The sequence below is a fragment of the Amblyomma americanum genome, chromosome 1, assembly GCF_052857255.1.
Source record: "Amblyomma americanum isolate KBUSLIRL-KWMA chromosome 1, ASM5285725v1, whole genome shotgun sequence".
Lineage (NCBI taxonomy): Eukaryota > Metazoa > Arthropoda > Arachnida > Ixodida > Ixodidae > Amblyomma > Amblyomma americanum.
Genome location: NC_135497.1, coordinates 207576482 through 207593832, shown reverse-complemented (window position 1 = coordinate 207593832; position 17351 = coordinate 207576482). Strand labels below are relative to the sequence as shown.

The window sequence follows — 17351 nt, the reverse complement described above, 5'->3', positions numbered from 1 at the left end:
GGCTCCTCAGACACGGCGGAGCTTATGGGCATCCGTTTGGGGCTCGACCTGCTCCTCTGCCTTGCTCCACCGCCGCCCAGATGTGCTCTGCTATGGGACTCCCGCGCTGCCCTCAGCCGCCCACAAACCCGAGGTCGCGGTACCCCCCTGCTGTGTGGAATCCGCGCGCGACTAGAGCGCCTAGCGCAGCAATGCTGCGCTATCCGCGCACAGTGGGCGCCCGGCCACTGCGGAATTCTGGGCAATGAGCTAGCCGACGAACTCGCCACTGCCGCGCACCAGCTACCTTCTAGCGACCTCCCTGTCGCACTGGAAGACGTGCGAGCGGTCATCTACGACCACCTCCGACAACAGCAGCCCGACCCGCGCATCGGCAGCATCTACGGCCGCTCCCTGACATGGCTGCGGCGCTCGATGATCCTCCGTGCGCGCGTAGGATGCGTGTGACCCGGCGACAGACGGGTGTGCCACGGACTGGCTCTACAAGCGACGTGTGTGGTGATTGTGGTGCAGTTGAAACACTGGAGCACTTGCTCCTCCGCTGTACCGCGTTCGCCCAACCGCGTCGCGACATGCTTGCGGCCTACAGGGCGCAGGGTCTCATCCCGGGCAGTGTATCGGCACTCCTGTGGCCGCAGGGCAGTGAACACTGGTGAGCCTCTGTGTATACTTCGAACAGACGGGCTCGACGTCCAGTCTATTCCGCGCCACGTAACTACCCGCAGTGACAAAACGCTCCGCGTGTGCTACCTTGGGACGCTTTAAAGCTGGGCGCCCCCACTCCAGTTTTTTTTTTTGTACCCTGGGCCGCGAGCGTGTGTATCTGCATGCCAGATCTTTCTTTTTCTCTTTAGTGGTAGGACACGGCAAAAGCGCGGAACACAAATATTTACTTTGAACGTCCGGCGTGTGACGGCCAAGGGAGACAGTGTGCGAGAGTCGCTGCCCCCACACGCAGGCAATAGTCGCGTGCGACGTTCGGCCTGGCGCAGGGCAACCCACCTGTGCCGCCGTGGAAGACATCGCGTGGGCCGCGACCGGCCGTTCCCCTTCCCCTCCCCACCAAGCATTTGCATGGCCCTGCAACGATTATTCCAATCATGCGCGGCGCAGCATCCGCATTTATTTCCATATTATTTATTTGTACATCGTGTATATTACCACATACCCCTATCCTTTCTCACTATCGCTCCCCCTTTCTTTCCCTCTCTCTGTCCTTTTATTCCCGCTAGTCGCAGCTCAGGTGCTCCAGGTTCCGATGGCAGATGCCGCGGCTAGCATCATCTCTTCCTTCCATTGTTATTTTATTAATAAACAGCCACTAACAGCAAAACTTCCAGAGATCACACGCTGCTCCGTCTGCAGCCTACGGGCTGCAAATTATCAGCCCATGATGGCGTCGGCATTAGGCAGCGATCGGGTAAAAAAGCATGGTGACAACCACCTATAGAAACTAAAATGTGGTCTGCCTCTGTGCCAGTGTGCGCACTGCGGCTCATAGCCTTCTTTGTAGATTGCGCGAAGTCTTTTTGGGCTTGAGTACGTGTTTGTTTGCATTCCTCTCAATGTTAGTTGTTGCTCCTCGCCTCTAGTTCTTCATCTGATGGCGCGTATTCCCCTCTGCGCAGCCTATGGTGTTGTAGGATGTCTATGTGATCGCCATGTTTGAGTAATGCTCGTCCATGTGATGGGGTGCCCGGTGTAGGAGTGCTGGGGACGCGGCATGTGCGCCTTCTTTCCCCTCTATTGATTGAGGGGCTGGTATCCACGTCAGCTTTTGTTGCCTTTCGGTTCTCTTGATGTCTTTCGGCATCCTAATGGCTACCTGCCCTATTTTACCCCTGGTGTAGTTCCTGCACGCTTCTTGCAAATCCGTTATTATATCCGTGTTTTTCTGTGTGGTTATTATGAGCGCAATTACTATGTGAGTGAGTTGAAACTTCATTTAGAAGTATGGAATAAGAGTTGCAGATATATGTGGAAGTCTTTAGGGTGAGCGGTACTCCGCCTCCAATCACTCCAATCACTCTAATTACATGGGAGGTACACATCTCCAGATGTCAGAGGCTTGGTGTCTCCTCACCTTACAGACTAGCTAGTTTGGTTGATATAAACTCTACTGCATGTAAGAGGTACGTGGTAGCCTTGTAGGTGGAGTATTTCGTAAGTTTGCAGCATGTTGTACAGTGCAGGTATTTTTAATTATTTACATTGCAGCGATACGTTAGCACAGGCTAGAAAGTTTGTAAGGAAAAACAATCTTCATGCCATGTCTTAGCCGCATTCTTAGTGCCATATAAAATACAGCGCGAATAAGCAAACGTCTCATTTTTTGTTAGCTTTTTCTTTCTGAGCCTTGATATTTTGCAAGTTGGCAAGGTGCTAAACTCTTCTGAGGCTGTCAGCTGGCCCACATGTTTGTCAAAGCTGCTGAGTACAGAAAGAGTCGTGTCAGTTAATGCAAGCTAAGTAAAAGAGGGACAGAAAATTCATGCTTTCAGAGCACTTTTAAAAAAAAACTGCTATTATTTCCTACTCAGGATTTTGAGGGAACACTGCATTCTGGCATTGATCTTGCACATCATCCTTGTCATTGCAACAATTATGGCTGCTTGCTGCTTTTTGACAGCGTTTCATTTATCTGCAGGAAGAGCAGGCGTGACTGGGTGGTAATAGGTACGTACTGAATTAAACATTGCAGTGAGCAATATTTTATTGTGCCTTTGCTTTTCTTATCCTTAAAGGAGTTCGCGTTTTTGATTGATGGTTGTGTAGCAAAGATGTGACTGCTGCACTGCACTGCGTTCACAGATTTGTTTGCCCATGCTTTTGGTTTTCTCAGTGGTTCGTTTCCTTGCCAAACAGCCGCTGGAAGTTTGGCTTTCAACCTGTGCGCTTCACGTTTGCAATGTATTTTCAGTTGGTTTTCAATTTCAATTCGAAATGTTATCTAACTGTTGTTTAACTGTGTCTAAATGTTTTCGAACTGTTGACCTCATCACGTTGATCACAAAAGTGCTGCCGTAACATCTCCATTAAACGTTACCTTATTATGTGGCTGGCAACATGGAAACGTTTATGAACACTTAAACGTTTTAACGTTATAGCAACGTAGAGGCTTTCTTATTTAACGTTACGCACACTTGTAACAATCACTCAACGTTGAAACCATATTATGCATTACTTGGGATGCATGTATGCCCGCCCCTGGACGCCACAGCTTGCTGCTTGGTGTCGCCCCGCTCGGTAGCGGTGATACAGTCTGCAGTTTGTTTACGAGGTTTTAACCGCTTCAATCGAAAATAAATATTTTTGCAAGTTATAAATGTATGAGACAATATTTTTATTGTTTTTATGTTGTTTCTTTGTTTCCTTTGCATTTTTACAACGTAGTACTTTGTCTGGCCATTTGGTGCTGCAGCCGCTAGCGGTTGCTTGCTACGCGTGCGAAGTGAACGCTCCCAGCCAGTGCTGCCAATCCTAGGGATTTTCCCCTAGATTTAGAGAATTTGAACTTTGTTTAGGGGAAAAGAGATTTTTGTTGCAATCTAGGGAAATTTTACTTTCCGCATGGGTCTTTTTTATTTTTCGATGTGAATCGGTTCCTTATTGACTGTTTCTTCACCACCTTGATTTTGAGAATCTGGCTATGCGCCATATGCACGAGGGGAAAGTGTTTTTGAGATCGGGGTGGCGTGGTCTGGCCGGGAGGAGGTACGAGGATGACGGGACTCAGGGAGACTTTGGGGGGACAACAAGACATTCTATTTACATGGCGAAGGAAATGCACGGACTGTACAGAGTTGATGAGGGAAGCGCTGGTAGAGAGTCGATGGGTAAGGCGGACGGGCGCCCTGGAATAGGGTTTGCCTGCGGTTCCCGCCTTCTTTACCCGTTAAGAAATAAGTCTGGCCAACACCCTTGAACAGAGTCGATGGCGCATCTGCCCAGGCAAAAGTTGGGACGCTTCCTTTGCTTAGAATTTCCTGGTCGGTTCCTGGAACAGTCTAGCTTTAGCAGTACCAAAAGCACGCTGTCCAAGAAGCACGATTCCTCGAAATCACGGCTGAAGGTAGTTGGGTGTGTTTAGAGGAAACTGACGCCAACCAATATTTTTAACTTTAGCCAAGGTTTCTGGACCAACGCGGTCTCTTCTTCAGGGGTGACTAAAGTGTGCCAGCAGCAGCGGGTTGCTGCCTTCGCTCTCCGTTTGTTAGCGCGTGCGCAGTCCATGCACTAACGTACGCGGAGGAGAGTGTTGCTGGACTGCTATTCATCGACACCTTTGTGAGCCGGATGTGCCGTGACTCCGCAGTCGCCTCTGGAACCGGTTTGGCTCCACGGCCAAGACGCTCACCTCCTCGAAGGCTATCCTGTGGTCGGCGCGCTCGCAGTGTTCGGCGAGGGAGTTAGATTCTGAATTCATTTGCCGGATGTCATTTTTGTGTTGCCTTATTCTTTGGTGGAGGTTTTTTGTTTCGCCAATGTATGGTGCCGGGCACTTCGAGCATAAGATTGTGTAAACGACACCTGGTTGTTTTTCTCTGAGACGCGGTTTTTCGGTCGTGGCTAGAAGAGGCTTGTTGTCGAAACAGGTTCGTGAGCCTATGTAGATTCAATGTTTTCTCAGAATGCGTGCGAGTGCCTCGCTGGTTCCTCTCACATATAGAAGCACAACGCGCGCGTTTCGTTGTCTCATTGTTAGCTGGTCCCCCTGTCCTCTGAGCTTGACTGGCGACCAACGCGCTCAATAAAGCCACGTGTGTAGCCATTCTTCTGTAGGCCGGCGAGAACGGTGGATTTTGCTTTTTTCTCCGCTTCAGAGGAGCAGATTGACTTTGCTACTCCAGTCATTCTGCACCGCACATTCTTCGTCACCACGTCATCATCATCATCATCATTTATTTTTCTCTTAAGGCCCCGCCCCTTCACAGGGTATTACATAAGGAGGGGAGGGCTTCGTACATAGGAAAATCCAAGAACAAAGCCAAAGAGGTTGAAAAAAAAACAGATCTAGTAAAACATATATAAACATACAAAGAGGGCAATTAGGACAACGATACAAGCAGTAACATCAACTGAGAACACAATTATAACAGTTTAAAAAAATTCAATCGAGCAGAGAGAGGAAATTACAAACGAATTGTTTCAGCACTTCAAACTAAGGGTGAGCTGCTTGTTGGAAGGGCTGGTCTAGGTTGGACTCTCTTGGCTGGGTTCCGGTGAAATTCCTTCGAAAAATTCGTGACGAGTCTCCTTAGAACCAGTCCCCGTGACTCGCCAGTTGAAGGTGAAGTGGTTAGTCTTTTTGAGGACCAACTCGACCCGGATGCAAGCAGAAAGAGTCGTTGCTCTTCCACAACAGCTTAGGCGACTTCATATGAAGTCTCGCAGGCGTGTGTCACCACTTCGCGCACTTTTGCGTGCACTCCCGAACACCCTTAGAGCGTGTGGGGGTAGTGGTCTCGGTCACAAAGGAGATGCCCTCGACTCAGCATGACATAAAGCCGATCTGTTCGCGGGATGTACCGTTGGAGCGTGTACCGTACAGAGACCCAAAGAACTTCATACCTCTCGAGGAGATATACCTCGGCGGAAAAGTGATGTCGGCACTGTCGGAACCTCACGGCATAGACCGAACCATTACTCATAACTTTCGCCTCAGATGTTTGGAATTTTATATTGAAGCGGCAAGCCAGATATTAACCAGAATCCCATTGGACAGCGTCCAGATGAACAGACTGGAGGCAATCGACCCGCAAGTTGTCATCGAAAAGCGGATTTCTTCAATAGCCCCACTTGCCACATCATTCCCTTCTCTGGTGCCAGAAAGAGAAATGAACAAAATTGACGCAGAATGGAGACTGCTCCGCAATAGAGAAATGGACCTGCCGGCAGATGCGAGCGTTCAACGCTTTTGGAAACGAGTGAGACGCCAGGCAAGGAGATGGGAGCCCAATGTTCCCTCTCTTGAGCGACTTCGTCTACAAGCTTCTCTGTTTGCCGCACTCCAGTGCAACAGTGGAGAGAGTTTTCTCTCAGATCAACCTGATGAAAACAAAGACCAGAAACAGCTTGGTGACGCAAACCCTGGCAGCTACGCTTCACGCCAAGCGGGTTCTAAGAGGGGCCAACTGTTATGACTTTGCAGTGAAAGAACGCTTAATTGGCCTCATGAAAAAAGAAATGTATATGCAGGAGTGAAACTCAGTCGGGATGCCACCCGAATGACGTGTCCTATGTTTTAGCGTTTGTTTGTTCACACCAACATTTGGGCACAAAGTGGATTTTCCCTAGCTCTTTGACTGCAGCCGGTGAGCGTAAGTGTTCACTGCGAGATTTTCGTTCATTTCAGGGCTTAGGCCAGGATTTATTAGGCTTTGATATTAACTAATGTTTCTTTACCCGTGATCACGTGGTACGCGAGTTTGCATGGGAAATTAATGTGTTATTGTATTCAAAGTTGCTACCAAAGTGTGGTAAGAGGGTCTCTGCGAAATAAAAGAGTTCACAATTCAACTACGCACCTTTTTTCCATGCCTGAATTTTTTTTTTCGGATCTAGGGAAATCTAGGGAAGTTTGAGTGAAAATTTGGGGGAGAAGTGGCTTTGAGGTTGGCAGCACTGCTCCCAGCACTCCCAGCGTTTTTCTGCCGCCTTGGTCTCGCGCTTGTAGGCGCTTCACGCAGCTGTTCGCAGTTTTCTCGCGATGTCTTTTACTACCAGGACTGCGCTGATATGTGAACGTCGTTTTCCGAAAAAGTAAGTCACCCTTCATTTCTCCTGTGTGGTGAAAGCATCAACCTTGCTGCGGCTAAGCCGCTAGTGCGTAGTACTTTGGTCTTCGTATCAAAGTGTAATGTTTGATGTACGAAAACAGGGCGTTTCCACGTGTTTGAGCTTTCGTTAAGTGGGTACAGCTAGGTTGCTTCCGCATATTTAACATCCTGTATGAGCTGCTTTCTTACGAAGGCCGTCAATAAGTTGGAACTCTAGAAAAATCAAGTGTCATTTTTGACATAGCTTCAAAGCGACCACCTTTGTTCTTAAGACTCGGTCTGTGCGCACGACGTCGTGATCTTGAACCGGAAAAGGTATGCACACGACGCGACCTTAGCGCCCTCAGCGGCGGTGGCGGCAGCAGCGGCGCGCGCTCATGTTTGGCTGGGCCGCCGGCCGCCGCGACTGCTCAAATCGGCGGCCGGACGTACTACTGCTTGGCGCGGCGTCGTGAGCTGCTGCTGGCGTTGCAATCTGTAAATAAAGCGATGTGCGGTGGCAATTCTTTTCCGCTTTTACGGGGGTACCCGAATTGCTGGCAGCGAGATTCGTGACAGTTGCGCTGAAAAGCACAACTCCGTGCTCGTGCCGTATTGCTCAGAATCAGAACTGACACGCCTTAAAACAGTAAACCCTAATCGTCGTCGGGCTGACTCGCGCTTAGGTTAGGAACTCGATCTTAGGTTGGTGCTCCTTATCACATTTAACAGCAGTCATAGACTGTACGACAGCAGCTTATAACTGTTTTTCTAGCAGTGCTACATTCTCTGATCGGCGAAGTGGCTGCCTGCCTGGAATCGTGGAGCCGTGCGAAGTACTGCTACTTAAGTTTTGAAGACTGTCTCATAAGTTCTAGTAGTTCACAATGAAAAAGCATAGGCATGCGAGGAAACAGTGGTAAAGTAGAACTACAATTGTCCGGCAATTTATCAGAAGGAACAATAATTATTTCCTTCCATTAAGTAAAAGTGCAGTGTGTGGCATAATAAGTAGTAACCGAAACTCCTGTACGTGCCCGGCGGGTCCAAACTCAATTTGCATGTATCCGGCGAAATTTCGTAAGTCCGCTGCTGCTGCGGCCGAATATGTTTGCAAAGGAAAATTCGATGTGCACAAGGAAGCGGGCGAGCATCACGGCGCTGACCGCCCCCGCGATCGATCAGTATATGTCGCCAGCATGGGCAGCGGTAGCGGCACACAACGCCGAGCCGTCCGGCTGCCGATTTGAGTAACGTGACTGCGACGAGAAAGCAGTCTCCGCGACCGTCTGTGAGCCATGTTTGGCGCCGGAGTAGGGGGCACGGGGAGTGGGGCACGGACTCGACAGCCGGCAGCCGAAACCGAACAGTCTTCGTCGAGCACGCGCCGCCACCGCCGCTGAGGGCGCTAAGGTCGCGTAGTGCGCATACCTTTTCCGGTTCAAGATCACGACGTCGTGCGCACAGACCGAGTCTTTGTTTAAACACAGGTTGTAGCGAATTTTTGCTACACTAGTTGCTCGATTGCATCCTGACAGGATTTTATCTTCAGTCCTCGTGAGTGTTACAATTCAATACCACGAGTGACAGCCGTGTCAAGAAGGCTTTGGTTATGCTTAAAGTGTCTATTATCATGTAGTGATGATGAAGCCCGTCGTGGCGCCTTTGTGGTTTTGCGTTGGGCTGCCCGTGCCAAGATCGCTAGTTATTTGACGCTGGCCGCGGCGGCCGTATGTCGATCGAATCGAAATACAAAAACGCCTGTGTGCTGTGTTAAGTCAGCGCACGTTAAAAGAACCCGTAGTCATCCAAATTAATCCGGAGGCCCTCAATACTGCGTCCCTCATTGCCCATGTGTCGTTTCGGGACCTTAAACCCCGCAATTTACAAGTAACTATGTAGCGAAAGTTGTATTGGCTTCATGAAATTCAGTGACTGCATGCATAAGCCAAGCAAGCCAAGAACTCAAGCAAGCAATATATTCCCCGCAGGGTGGCGTCTGCAGCTTGCAGGCGTTGATACTTTTCTGTAAAGGGCTTCACCCTACAGTGGAAAGCAGTGGGGCTGGTTTATCCAGGGCATTGGGGTTTAAGGACAGTGAAGGGAAAGTAGATTTTAAGCGGGTAGAAGTAACCAAGCGAAGTTTATCTGATTGGTGGCTAAAACCAAGACAAGAGTAAAATTTCATAAGTCATGGCTAGGTGGCTTGAGCCACCGCCCGATTTAAAGGGTTCAGTTGGTGAGGGGCGACACCACGGGTTCGCTAGCATCCGCAGGGACATCCCAGCAAGGGGATGATGGTGAACTGTGTATCACCAAGGACCCGAGCACCCGCGCCTAGCCGTGCGTGGCATTTCCGTGTCCGGGGAAAAGGGGATCCTGGTTGTTGAGCCGATGCCGAGTGTTTGGACCTATAGGCCCCTCGGTGGAGGCAACACACCACTTTGGCCCCAGCTTCCTTTAGACGGCACGCTCGGCCTGACCCGACCGGCGGAAATAGGCAGTCACCTTTTCCTATCCTCCCCTCTATTTTTCATTTTCCTATCTCTTTTTCACAACTCTCCTATCTCCTACTCACTGCTTGGTTTTTCCTGGCGGCGAGGGTTAACCTTGTGTGACCAACTACCCTGAGTTGCGTCATATTTGGTTATAGTTAGGGTGTACAGCTGGCGTGGGCAGGACTTGCTTGCAAGTTCCTGTCCCGTCCCCAAGTTGGACTCCATGGTGGGTGGCGGGCACCGTAGCCGAAAAACAATTTTATTCTATGGCTAACCATCTCTCAGCAACTGATCGCCCTCACAACAGAGTGTGGACCAAGGTAATTCAGAATTTCTTGAAAAGAAGAAACAAAGTTTCCTAAGTTTCAGGTGATTCATAGTGAGCAAACGGATAAATCTGCTAGAATAATCTCCCCATTCATTGTAGAAAAATGTTTGACGTGTGCCTTGGGCTTTGGCTACAAAGTTACAAAAATGGCCAGTGGAGACCTCTTACTGGAACTTCGAGATAGCGTCCAACACTCAAAACTTTCCAACATTGTGTCCATGGGTGACATCCCTGTATCCATATCTGCCCATTGATCCCTCAATACAGTCCGTGGTGTAATTTCAGAGAATTATTTTCTCCACCTCACTGAACAAGAAATCAAAGAAGGGCTTGCTGAACAAAATGTCGTTGATGTCCACAGGATCAAAATAAGAAAAGAGGGCAAAGAAATCCCAACAAAGCATATAGTCTTGACATTTGCACATAGTACTCTCCCAGACTCAATTGAAGTGGGTTATCTAAAAATAAATGTGAGACCCTACATTCCTAACCCTCGACGATGCTTTAACTGCCAAAGGTTCGGCCACGGTTCAGTGAGTTGCCGCGGTCATAAAACTTGCGCAAAATGTGCTTCAAAAGATTGCTCTTCTGATGACTGCCACTGCGCCCCACGCTGCGCAAACTGTGAGGGAGACCATGCTGCATACTACAGGGCGTGTCCGTTCTGGAAAAAGAAAGCAATAATCGCACTCAAAACTACTGAAAACATTTCTTTCAAAGAAGCAAGAAGGCCATGCACACTAACAAGCACATTCTCCTTCACAGAAAAAACAAACTTCCCTGATGTGGTGCGTGGGCGCGGCGCAGCACAACAGGCTTCCAAACCTGCCCAGGCCACTCCCACTGAGCCCATGGCAGGGCCATCCACACCCCCAGTTGGAGTAGGTAACACTACCCCGCCAACCCAAAAAGGGACCTCACAGACCCCCGTGTCCGTGGCCCCCAAGACCTCCTCCCACAGGTCGAGGTCCAACTCTAACGTCCACAGGCCCTCTGCACGGTCGTCCAGCGCCTCTGCAGAGGCGCTGGACGAAAAGACAGGCCCCGAATCAGGGGGCCATAAATAACTTGATCTAGTTTTTAACTACATAGGAAAACAAAATTAAGATGGCTTTCAAATGCAATGGAACTGTAGAGGACTTATGAATAACTACAGTGATATAGAAGATATCCTAGGAGCACACTCTCCTTTTGCGTTATGTCTACAAGAGACAAATTTAGGGCCTCAAAACACTAATTTTCTTAAGAATTATACTGTTTTCCGTCGCGACCGAGAACAGGCGAGCAGGCTGTCAGGAGGTGTGGAAATTATAGTGAAAAACGGTGTCCCGGCTAGTGAGCTTAAACTAAAAGCAAGACTTGAGGCTTTACCAGCCACTCTGCTTGCACATAAGACCATTACAGTGTGTTCTGTATATATTGAGCCACAGCTGAAAATAACACTCCTTGACTTAGAGGGTCTTCTATAGCAGCTACCAGAGCCATACCTGGTAGTTGGCGACTTTAATGCACATTCTCGTTTTTGGGGAAACGAGAAAACTGATGCAAGAGGGCAGCTCATCGAGGATTTTATTCTATCCACTAATGTCTGTTTGCTGAACTCGGGTAAACCCACATGCTGTTCCCCATCCTCGGTAAAAATGAGTGTTTTAGATTTGTCTTTTAGTTCACCGTCTGTTTTTAGCGATTTTAACTAGAGTGTTTTAGACAATTTATATGGAAGCGATCATCTCCCTGTTATAATAGGTCTGTCATCCTCGCCAACAGTTATTCCAACAAAACTGCAGCGTTGGAAACTACATTTAGCTGATTGGGCATTGTTTAAAGAAAAAGCCAGTTTACAGGATATAATTTTAGAAAACCATATCATAGATGAGATAAGTGAAATGTTCACAACATGCATTCTTTCTGCTGCACATGCATCAGTTCCAAAATCCACAGGAGTGGTGTGCCAGAACCACAAAGTTTGGTACACACGAGAGTGTAAGGAGGCAAAAAAACTGCAGAATAAAGCTTGGGGAGTCTTTCGTAGATACCCAACTCGTGAGAACCTTATTTTTTTCAAAAAGGCGAGAGCGCATGTGAGGGGTATCCGGAGCAAGGCCGAGAAAACATCAGGGCAAACTTATGTCTCTTCTATAAACAGCTCAACCACATGGCCGCTACTCGCCTTTCACAATTCCTGTTTTCACAACACCTGGTACACAAACGAGTTTAGGGGAACAGGCAGACATATCGGGGGAGCACTCCGCTGTAGCTTCCGGTTCATCACACTATACGCAGTCATTTCTAAAACACAGAAGTATAGCCGAAAAACAAAGGCTCCCAACAAGTGGAGGTGCTAATGAAAAATACAACGGTCTTATTACACTCCAAGAAATCAACACTGTACTGTCTGCCGGTAGGAAAACTGCTCAAGAATCCGACCAGATACACTATGAAATGCTTGCCCATCTTTCCAAGCCTGCTGTAGAGGCACTTTTAAGATTTTTTAACAAAGTATGAGTTTCGGGGAAAATACCTGAAGCCTGGAAAAAAGCTATTATTGTACCGTTCTTTAAACCTGAAAAGTCCCCAACCTCTCCTAGCAGTTATAGGCCGATAGCCCTGACTAGTTGCCTCGCAAAATCCTTTGAAAGTGTCCTTAATATAAGATTAACGTTTGTCCTTCAATCGTGTGTCTTCTTGATGCCCATCAGTGTGGTTTTAAAAAGGGTGCTGCACGACAGATCACCTAGTCCGTCTTGAAAATACTGTTCGAGAAGCTTTCGTTCATAAGCAACATTGTCTCGCTGTATTTTTCGATTTAGAAAGGGCATACGATACGGCCTAGCGGTTCGGGATTCTTCAAGACCTTGCTGAGCTTGGCATCCAAGGAAGAATGTTGGACTGCCTAAAAGACTTCTTATCTAACCGTTGATTTCATGTCCGCATGGGTACAACCCTTTCGAGGAATTTCATTCAGGAAAACGGAGTACCTGAGGGGTGCATTTTAAGCACAACTCTCTTTGTTGTGAAAATGAACTCTTACGAAAATGACCCAAGGTCCGTTATGTACTCAGTCTATGTGGACGACCTTCAAATAGCTTGTACATCCTCCAATGTATCAACATGTGAAAGACAAATACAAATAACAATAAATAAACTGGCAACATGGACAGACAGAAATGGTTTCCGGTTTCGCCCACAGAAATCGGTGGCAATTCTGTTCTCACTCAGATGAGGCATACATACAGATCCCACCCTACACCTGAACGAAATAGAATTACCAGTGAAAAATGAGCATAAATTTCTTGGTATAACATTTGACAGAAAGCTCACTTTCGTACCTCACATAAATGCATTGAAAAAGAAAGCTTCTTGATCCCTAAACATATTCAAAGTTCTGTCGAGAAAACACTGGGGAGCCGATAGGACATGTGTCTTACAAATTTACCGCTCTGTAGTATGCTCCACCCTGGGTTACGGATGTATAGTGTATGGGTCAGCGAGGCCATCGTACCTTAAACGGCTAGATCCAGTACATAATTTAGGCCTGCGTCTTTCCACTGGTGCATACAGGACGTCACCCATAAAAAGTATGTATGTAGAAACGAACGAACCATCACTTACAGACAGAAAACCGATCCTCAAATGTCCCTACATTGTAAAAATCCGTTCACTACGTAAACACACATGTCGCCAAATAGTTAGAAAATGCCAAAGTGCCTATCCAGAATACTGTTTAACAACAAACCGCAAAGTACCAGGCCACTGCTCTTGCGTTTTAAAGAGATGTGCCAAAATCTCGGCATACTGGACACCTTGCCTGGCATTTCTGGAAGACGAGATACACTGCCGCCATGGTACAATTTCGCGGAAATCTGTGATTTCACTCTTACACATTTCAGCAGAAAACAAACTCCACCACTGCATATAATACAATAATTTTTTGCACTCCAGGAAAAATACAGTACGTGCACAGCTTATACACATGGCTCAAAAACATTTTTACGTCGGACGTGCAGTCGTACGGGAATTTAAAATCATATAGTGAGGCTACCATAGTGTGCATCCATTTTCACTGCCGAATGTTACGCCGTATCTGTAGCCATTGAACAAATAGTAAAAGACAACCTCACAAACAGTATTATTTACACAGACTTCCTAAGTTTACTTGCAGCTCTCCACTCTAGAAATGCAGTCATTCCTATACTTGGTGATATCATACACAACATAGTAGTAGCCACAGCTAAAGGACAAAACCTAAAACTGCTGGGTACCGAGTCATATCGGAATTAGAGGCAACAAGAGAGCAGACTTCTGCACTGCTCAAGCACGTGACAAGCAAATCAAGAAAGTAAATATTTCATTAAAAGATTGCATTAACCTAATGCATTGTAGCATAAGACAGAAATGGCAGTCCGCGTGGGACATCGAAGTAAAAAACAAACTGCACAATGTAAAGCCAGTTATAAGTGAATGGAAGTCCTGCACCCACCAGGAACGTTTTAAGGAAGTGATTATCTGCTGTTTTCGTATGGGACACACGCACCTCACACACGGTTTCCTGCTGACAGGACAAGATCAACCTGTTTGCGAAAAATGCGGACATGAAGTTACGATTAACCACATTTTAATTTCGTGTGCGAAACTGGAAAAGGTACTCAGTTTTATAACGATTACATTCCTTTTCATCCCGCACTGCTTTTAGGAGATGGTGCAATTGTTGATATATCATGTGTTTTTAGCTTTCTTAACGAAACGGGATTTCTCAAGAGACTCTAAATTTTGTTACCCACTGGTTTGTTTGAACTTTAGTGCACCTCAGCCACTTTCTCACACCTGAGAAGAAGGCTGAGGCTTTTATTTTGATTGGTTGGGAGCCTCGATATCCTTACGCAGCCAAGGAAAGCTACTGAGATTACCCAACCCTCTTTAAAGCTTTTACTAGTAGCCATTCCTAAAATTTCTGTATGTGTTCACTGGGTAGTATTAACATCTGAGGGCCTCTACACCAGGGATGAATCATACATTTCTATAATAGTCAACAAAAGACTTTTCCTGTACCTTGTTCTTGGCACATGATGGCCTCAGTTGCCTATATGCCATAAAACCCAACACAACACAACAATCAAACAATATATTGTCGATGGCTTGTTTTGTTCCATGCCTGGATGAAAATATGGAAAACTACTTTGTTGGTTAACAAAGATTGCCTGATTTTTTGAGCAGGAACCCTGAGCTATTTTATTTACTGTTTGCACTTTTATGTGCCTAGTCACTAAAGATTATGGAAGTGTTGTGTCTTGCCCTAGATTTGCAGTATGAACCCAGAGAAAAATTAAAGGAGCTGAAGGAACCGTGAAAATCTGGATGCATTACTGCATGGACTTGTTGGACTTGTTAAGCTTTTGTTTCATTACGATTGGTAGCCACGACACTGAGGAAATCTACTCAGTGGTACTGTTCTGTATGTGTGCTTGCTGTTTGACGATATAAGAAAGCGGCCCCTTGGCAGGCAGGCCTCCTTGAATTTTTTGGTACACCTTTGCAGTGCGCACATCTGGTGTTGTCGGTGAATTCAATTCACTCTGTACATTTCTTTTTAGGTGCAGGCTGTTCAACAGTGGTTTTCGCACAACCTGCAGGCCTGCTCAACTTCTTAACTTTTGGTAAGCACTGTTCACGGCTGACTGTTTTTTCTTTTACTTCATGCTTTATTTTGTATGTGTGCATGCTGTTTGCAAAAATTCATTTCACATATTCTGCTGTTTGCTTGGCCCGGCCTTTTAGTTTTATTTAGACCTGCCACAGTTAGCAAAAAGAGCAAGGGCTTTGGTTAGCAGAGAGAGAGTGTTAATTGCTTCCCCCCCCCCCCCCCCCGGCCAGATTGAAAACTGCGCTTGTGTTTGTGTGGACATGTCCGAATGAATGAATTACTACATGAGCACAGGTATGCATGCCAGCAGATTACCAACACTGAAAACTTAACATCACATTGTTCGAGTTTTGAAGACAGTAATAACTGGAATACTGACGGGAAAATAGCAGGGCCTTTACAATGGCTCAACAAAGAGAAGGCAAATATGTAAGCCTTTCAGAAGCAGCAGGGGTTTATAAAGCGAGGGCAGTTGGGCTAATCTTATCCAAGTTTCAGAACTAAAGCAAGATTTCAGTTATTTTATTCTTTCGCTCTACTTGCAGCAGCATGCATAAAAATCCTGAATGGAACATGATGTACAGTTATTAGTTGCTGGCAGTCTTGTGTATTTTGTGACTGTTTACATGCACGTAGTAAGACACAAATATTAAGTGCTGAAAATTGACATTAATTTTTCTGTTCACCCAGTAACCATGGCCTTTATGCCTGCTGTGGAGTGCGACTGCGAACATCTGTTTTGGAGTCTTCATGGGAGACATAGGCATAGTGCCTGCCATGTATATAGCAGACAGCTGTCAACTGTTCCTTCCAAGTGACACTTTTTGTTCTCTTGAGGTATTTGTCATGTGTTTTGATTAAACATTTCACTGTTTTTAATCTTAAGTAGCAGGTATGTTTTATTGAGGCAATAAAATGTTTGATTCTTTAATTGAAGCCATTTCTTGGTCTTTCTTTTGCACTGAGAACGCTGCATGCATTGAGAACCAACCACATTGGTTCTTTTTATTATTTCGTCTGAATTTTACTTGTAATTCTACTATGATTGCATTAACATAGTTTGCCTTCCCAAAGCGTTCATCTTGCAGCAGGCATTGCAAGAATATGTCACGTTTGCACAGTTCACTTATAGTTACACAGTAGCTTAAGTGAAAGGTGTGTTGTACTTTACAAAGAGCCCATCTTGATGTCTCACGAGCTATAAGAGCTCAGTTTGGAGAAAATATGGATGTCCTGAATGCTTGGAAGAAAAAGTGTGTGTATTGAGGGTGCGTGAGAAAACTTGTTGCTGTGCTCCCTTGTCGCTCTTGCCCGGCGTTTGGCCAGTTGTCTGCATATTAAAGGAGTGTTTGCACTTAGCAGAAGTCTAGGTAACGGGCAGTCAATACATGAAAGAACAGTGTAGTTTCTTTTGCACTCTTGACATGCAAAATGTTGCAAAAGAAATGCATCATCTCATGAACTAATTAATTGCCTGGTTCATTCACCAGAATCCATGCATTCACATGGGCCCCTTTTGCTTCAGCTGCCATTGATGGCCGGCAATGTCCTTCTGGGACGTAACCTGTTTTGAACAACTGGTAGTAATTACCTGGTACCTGGACTGAAGCAAATGTGCCTTTAATCTGCAGATAAGAGGGGGCAAGAGGCAGCGCAGCAACAAGTTTTCTCACACACTCTCAATGCACACATTTTGTCCCCCTAGCTTGCAAGACATATTTTCTTCAGAGTTCTTATTGCTTGTGAGATGTCAAGGATGGGCTCTAAGTAAAGTGCCTTTCATTTAACAGCATTACATTACCACAGACACAAAACTGCTAAAATACGTCTATACAGCTAGGTAAGACCTCTATTAGCCAACTACTAGCATTGGATACCACAGATACAAAAGAGCTAAAACACTTCTTTATAGCTAAACAAGGTATCATCTAGAAGTCTACAAGATATCAAGGAAAACCTCTTGTAGTCGTCAGATAGCGTTGCATTAACCTAGGCTACAGGAGGTCTTCAAGACTGCGGACTGTTATATAAAATCTTGGCTATACTTCTTTAAGACATCAAAATGTCTTGGTGTAGATGACGTATAGATTTCTACAAGCACTTTTTGTGTTTCGTGGTTCTAGCCC

The 17351-nt window shown here is 46.3% G+C and overlaps 1 long non-coding RNA gene across 1 annotated transcript; it reads left to right on the top strand.

The window, feature by feature from the left end:
- The first annotated feature begins 6655 nt into the window (after nucleotides 1–6655).
- LOC144094878 (uncharacterized) lies at nucleotides 6656–16156 on the top strand. The gene is made up of 3 exons (XR_013306610.1): nucleotides 6656–6762; nucleotides 15176–15238; nucleotides 15916–16156. It is a non-coding gene; the product is annotated as an uncharacterized LOC144094878 (long non-coding RNA).
- Nucleotides 16157–17351: the final 1195 nt, after the last annotated feature.